Source organism: Macrobrachium nipponense, chromosome 4 (assembly GCF_015104395.2).
Source record: "Macrobrachium nipponense isolate FS-2020 chromosome 4, ASM1510439v2, whole genome shotgun sequence".
NCBI lineage: Eukaryota > Metazoa > Arthropoda > Malacostraca > Decapoda > Palaemonidae > Macrobrachium > Macrobrachium nipponense.
This window is the reverse complement of record NC_061100.1, coordinates 98,080,654-98,088,153: the sequence shown is the minus strand read 5'-3', so window position 1 is coordinate 98,088,153 and position 7,500 is coordinate 98,080,654.

Sequence of the window (7,500 nt, the reverse complement as noted above, 5' to 3'; positions counted from 1 at the left end):
TCAGAATATCAATACATTTTTTACCAAATTTTCTTATTTAATAATTATTATCATTTAATGTTAATTGCTCTGATATGGAGCAAGTCACCAATAATAAATCTCTTCTTATTTTCTCAAAGCTAGCTCCAAATACAAAAATGTAACATCATACACACGATTTCCTAATTTCCGTTGTTCAAATTGTTCAAATGCCTGTCAAAAATACGTTTCTGTTCCACTCTCGGTCCAACTAACTGTAACTATGAGATGCTTTTATTCTGTAAATACAGAATGTAGGGCTTTGTATTTTAGTTGGACGCAACACTGAAACTACCCCTCAATGGTATATCAAAATAAAGTGTTTTGTTTCTCCAGATTGCAATATTCAGGAAGGACTCTTCTTCTGAATAACAAACCACTTTTCACTGTCTTACAATGTAACATTTGTTGAGAAGCTCTCAAACATACAGCTTGGCTATTTATCTCAAATACTTTCCGTCGAAAAGCACTAAATGAAATTTGACTTAGTTCTGCTGCTAGATTCCTGTTAGTTGTCCATAAATAAATATACATTTTCATAATAATTTTTATAGTATAATTGTTGTCTAATTCACATTGACAAAATTATGACGAAAAAAATTCGTATTACCAAACCTACTATCTATTTCAAGGCCCATGACACCCTCCTTTTTTTATATAACTAATGAACTAGGCTTCTGATTATGTGAAACCGAAACCACCAGAGTTTGAAACACCGACCTAATTAATAAAAATGGATTCAAGCATCTACTCCGCATTATTGTCTTACTTTATATCGAGACAGGTCATCTCAATTTTGTGGTCATGGTGAGAACGGAAATTAAGACCTGGCAACTAGCCGCAGAAAGACGTGTCGACCATGACGTGGGGCCCCGTGACGTTTACACCTGCCACGCCCCCGTTTCTGTATGGTTATGAAATAATATATAAGTTGTAGTAAATTATACTGTTCTTTAATGGAATCCAAAATACTGATTAGTTATTATGTTTGAATAAACTCATTTTTAGCTTCACTTGTGTTTATTATTTAATTAATATGTAATTCTAACGAAAAAGAAGACAGAAAATAAAAATCTCGGATGGCAGTCAGAGACTCAGAGAGGTGATCGTGCTAGGGAAGGTACACGTCTGTTAGATACAGGCATTGACAAGGGCTCCTGCTGACACCTTGCGTACAGCCTACTATTGATATTTTATATCATGTCTAGAATGCTTCACCATTGTCCACAAGGTTGTCGTAATACTTTTGTGTTGCGACTCTTAACATACTACAAGAGGGAAGAAGACAATAATAAACTGAAGATTGGATTGAATAGGTTGGTATCATGTCATGTTTAATGGCGTACCATCACGGACATGTATAGTTGAATATTATGCATTATCAGATATTCTCTCTCTCTCTCTCTCTCTCTCTCTCTCTCTCTCTCTCTCTCTCTTTATAAATATATCGAAATCACATCTTGTGAAGTACTCTCCAAAACAAAGTTTCCGATGTGCCTTCAGGTAATATTCCTTCTTTCTTGAGTTCTCTTGTCAGAGTAGTAATTGTAAAGGTATCCTTTGACAAGAACTTGCTGCGAACATATCGACGAATTGTACCGATGGTAAAAGAGTCGAACACATCTTCAGCTGCCTGTGTGGAATTACTACTCTGACAAGAGAACTCAAGAAAGGAGGAATATTACCTGAAGGCACATCGGAAACTTTGTTTTGGAGAGTATTTCACCAGATGGGATTTCGATATATACGTGTATATATATATATATATATATATATATATATATATATAATATATATATATATATAAAGAGAGAGAGAGAGAGAGAGAGAGAGAATCTGATAATGCATAATATTCAACTATACATGTCGGTGATGGTACGCCATTAAACATGACATGATACCAACCTATTCAATCCAATCTTCAATTTATTATTGTCTTCTTCCCTCTTGTAGTATGTTAAGAGTCGCAACACAAAAGTATTACGACAACCTTGTGGACAATGGTGAAGCATTCTAAACATGCTATAAAATATCAATAGTAGGCTGTACGCAAGGTGTCAGCAGGAGCCCTTGTCAATGCCTGTATCTAACAGACGTGTACCTTCCCTAGCACGATCACCTCTCTGAGTCTCTGACCGCCATCCGAGATCTTTATTTTGTGTCTTCTTTTTCGTAAGAATTACATATTAATTAAATAATAATCACAAGTAAAGCTAAAAATGAGTTTATTCAAACATAATAACCAATCAGAATTTTGGATTCCATTAAAGAACAGTATAATTCACTACAACTTATATATTATTTCATAACCATACAGAAACGGGGGCGTGGCAGGTGTAAACGTCACGGGGCCCCACGTCATTGTCGACACACGTCTTTCTGCGCCTAGTTGCCAGGTCTTAATTTCCGTTCTCACCATGCCCACAAAACTGAGATGACATTTCTCGATATAAAGTAAGACAATAATGCGGAGTAGATGTTTGAATCCATTTTTCTTAATTAGGTCGGTGTCTCAAACTCTGGTGGTTTCGGTTTCACATTAATCATAAGCCTAGTTCATTAGTTATATTAAAAAAGGAGGGTGTCATGGGCCTTGAAATAGTTAGTAGGTAAGATCAAATAAAATCAATATGCCTAAGATTATAACTATGAGGATACTTTGATCAAACCTGAAAGTTAAGGTCTAAATCTAAGCCACAAAATAATCCCCGTGAAAGTGTCTATCTTCTGTCTCATCTATCTCCAAGATGAGATCAAACTGTGGCAAGAGACTGATCCCAAATCAGCGTTAGCTTTTCTCGCCCAGTTCTTTTGGGTGATAACTTTTGTCTCCAAGTTTTCAGAGCAATTTTTCCAATCTACTCTCGATCTTATTCACCAAACAAGATATCTCCAACTTCTGCCATTAATCTTTCGCGAGGCTCTTCTTCTAACCGCACTAACGCTTTCTTCATCCACAACCTCATTCGTTTCTTTTCCTCGCTGATTCCACCGTCATGCAGAGCAAATGCGAGAGAGAGAGAGAGAGAGAGAGAGAGAGAGAGAGAGAGAGAGAGAGAGAGAGAGAGAGATTTTCCGGACGAAATCGTTTCAGACCTCTGAAATTTTGAAATGCCAATGCAAAAGCGAACTTGGATAGAAAGTATAGTAAATTCAGAAGAAAGATAAATTCTAGATCAATGATTAAAAATAAAAGGAGACTTACTGCCGAAGTGGAAGTTGGGAAATGGGGATTCTTAAAGAAAAAAGGCCACGTTCATTTGTCTTTCAGACCTGGCTTGCGCTCAATCTCAGCCAACTCTCTTTTCCTTTATATAAAACATCGTTTGGCCATTTGTATTCCCCAAACTCTTACACTATCCTAAATTATTCTTGATAAGTATCGGGCTATATATGTTGGCATAGCGGAGCACAATTTCTTTTCTTCCATATGCCAGGAAGGATTTGATTTGCTTCAATCTAAACGTTGCACCAAATGCAGTTATATGAAATGAATACATATACATACACCCATATAAGAGGAGATAAGGAAAGGAAAGGCATTAAACAGAAAAATTGTTAACACTCGTGATAAGAATCATTATTTCGTTATTGTATTTCTTCTGGAAGGAACTGAGTTAACAAAGATATATGGAAATATTTTCAAGACTGTAAACTTTTAAGCATAAAGATTAGATTGTATGAGAGTATTTTAAGATGGTTAATAAATTTCGTTAAAATGTGAAGAATGATGGCCAAAATTGCATAAGGGAAATAATCCTCGGAGCGTATTAGTTTGGTAACCTCTATCCATAATCGAGAGAAATCCAGAATTTCTATTATTACATTTAGGGCCAATTAGTACCAAAGAGATAAAAAAAAAAAAACATGGAAAAGTGCTGTTTGACTAGGTCATAAAATATTTTTTAAATTTTCTAAGGTGGATTTACTATTAAATTAGTAAAAATTTGTGATATATTCAAATGATATATTTGATTTTGGGTTCATATTGAAGGCCGATAGTCATTTAATATGGGAATTACTAAAGCCTCAGACAGTAGTTCTCATAAATTTTTGTGAGAAGTGTTTTCCCTTTTTCTTGACTTTTTGACAACCTTGCCTGAAGTGCGTATTGAATATTGCTGCCTAGATATAATTGAATGAATAAAACCTGACTTACAAATTCATACGAGGTATGAAGAAAAGTCGTCTGTTTGAGTTTTTTTTTTTGACTCACGTACGAGGCAAGAATGTTTCCAATGCAAATTCGATGTATACAAATGTGTAAAACAACATTTTAAAAATTATGAACATTCTTCTTTGGTACATCTTTTCGCTGTAAAAGTCGCAATATCATCAGCGAACATCATATGTTTTTAGAACTTAATTCTTGGATAACGAATTAAAAGAATATTGTAAAATAGTTATAGAATTCGATTATCCAGCTGAAATTTTAAATAAGGATGACATTAACTGCTAGGGTGAAAAATTTACCTAAGAACACAATTGTTGCCTTTATTAATATGAAAAAACTCCATATTTTGTAAAGTATGAGTTCTTTTTTTACCACTGTAACACATGTTATAGAAACTGTCTTCGTCAGTGCAGAAAGATGTTTAATAAAATGCCAATTGTGGACCATGATTCATTTTGTGTTGGGCCAGATTAACTTATTAAATGCTCACTTAGAGTATTCAGTTGTATCTAACTTCACACACCAAACTAAAAAGAAACAACAAGATTCAACATTGGCGTGCCTAGAAACATCATAAAATCTTTATTATTATAGCTACTGAAGGCAAATAATATCAATGTAAGTTCATTTTCAGAAGATTTGCGATGGAGAAATAAAAGAGAAACAGATTCTGTCATTTTTGTTAACGGTTAAGTCTGTATTTGGTTAAATTAGTGCTTGTGTTAATCCAGAGCAGACATTACTAATCTAAACCCTCCAAAACAAAAAATAACTACCTTTATATGTATATAAAATGGTGCTGTGACTTTTTTTATCTTGGTTAATCTTATTTTAATTTTGATAAAACTAAGCTAAAAAGGTTTCAGTTTTACTGATCATTGATAAACCGATTTAATTATGCTATTAATTAATAAAACAAAGGAAATAAAACAAAAAAATAAGTCAGTATTAAACTCGTATCTGAATCACGCTAAACTTTAATTTGTCAGTTCCCCGGACCGGGGTAAGGTCGAACCTGGTAATGGAAGGTAAGATTTTCTCCATTTATTACACACTTGAAGAGAAGGCGTGTAGAGATAAGTGTACAAAAACAGTGCTATGAAGTCGAGAAACTTAGGTGTCATTACAGTTATTGAAAATACATTTATGCCCGGTAAAATTATCTAATAAATTCTGCATACACATTCATATCTGAGTGAAAATTTTGTGAACTGTTTCCGTAAATTTTGAAAAAGAATAAGAAGAAAAAAGAACATTCTTAAAGTTTCGACCTTTATCCGTAACATGTAAACGGAGGAATCATTCAAATCCCAAGAAACTTCAATTATAAAAGCCTTTAGACTTCCTGAAAACTCTTCCCTCCGTAACTTGTAAGCTAAGGGGCATTTCCTCCGATAGGAGGATGCAATTCCGTCGGATCAAGATGAAGAAAACACAGGATAAAGTTTCCATTTCCAGCAAAGATCACACAAGATCCTGCAGACGGACAAAGTTTAGGAAAGATATTCCAGTCGTCCCGACCTCTAGGAATGCATGCGCATACCGAGAAGGGCTCACCCTGCTACTGGGAATACCTTGAGAGAACGTGCTGACTTGCACATCTAGGAAACATAAGTGAAACATAAAAAAGATAAGCGATACATAGGACATGAAATTTTATAGTGTGGTAATAATGCCAAAAATATTTTTTTCTCACAAAATATACAGATTGTGATTACTTTTACGATGAAAGATTCTTTGTTCTTTTCCTCTATATTTATTTGATAAACTCCAAATGCTGTCATTTGGACATGTACTCCGAAATCTAATCTTGTTTCCATGAATAAATTTAGTTTAATTATTATGTATTAACGATGAGTAGTTCATGACAAATCTCTTTTACAACAAAAGTACTAGTTAAATTTGATTATACTCTGCAGTCTATGGCCAATAAGCAGACTGAGTGCACTTGTAACATCCTAATATTTAGTCAGCCTAATCTCAGGTAATTCCTGTTCATCGATGAATATTAAGGGATTCAAACACAAGGAGAATAATAATATGGTAATGCCTTCAATTTCCACCAACTTGTATCTCTCCCATTAGCAAATAGATGGAAATCCCTTAAACACGAGATAATACTTGATCTATAAACGATCTAATGCGGAGAGACTATTTGCAGAGAGCTATGAACCCGAGAGGGAAACATTATGCTGTGCAATTGTATAACATGCTCCATGAACAGAAAACTTTCTTATCTAATGAAAACGTGATTAATTTTTTATCTTTTTTATTTTATACGCTTTAATTACGACAGAAATTGAACCTAATTTATTATTTTATTGTAACTAACGAATTTGACATACTATGGAGCCAAAAATTTTGGGAAAATCGGCAAAGTTATTAATTTATCTTATTGAGTTTAAGAAGGTATAAAAATCCGTAGTTATTAACCCTTCTACCAAGACATAGAAGTTGTGAAAAATCACAAGTGATTCACACAAATCCTGAGCTACAAGGAGAGTTCACTGTAGGGTCATTAGAGGTCACTGCTGACCTACTGATCATTTAAAGTTGTATTGGCAACAGAATTGAGTAACCATGTAAAAATCCAAGTCCATCAGACGAGAGCCACAGGCAAAAATCGAGTTACAAGTTTTGACCTAAACAAACCCTTAACAAAAAGATGCAGAAGTCAAGCTAAATGAAAGTATGTAGAAAAAGATTTATTCTACACACACATATATATGTGTGTGTATGTATATTATATGGTATAATATGTATATATAATTATTATAATATATATATATATTATAATATATATTATTATATATATATGATATATATCTATATATCTATATATATACAACACACACACACGCACACACACACCCATATATATATATATATCTATATATATATATATATATATATATATATATATATATATATATATATATATATATATATATATATACATATATATAAATTTTTTTTTTTAAATTAAATATATAATATATATATATATATATATATATATATATATATTTATATATATACTAATAGAATGTGTGTGTGTGTTATACATATATAGAATTATATAATATATATATATATATATATATATATATATATATATATAATATTATATTATAATATAGGATATATATAGGTATAGATATATAATATAATTATAATATGTTATATATATATTATAATATCTATATATTATATATTTGTATATATATATATATATATATAGTATATATATTATAAATACATAAGTATGTGCACAAACACCACACACACACAACACACACAGCACAACA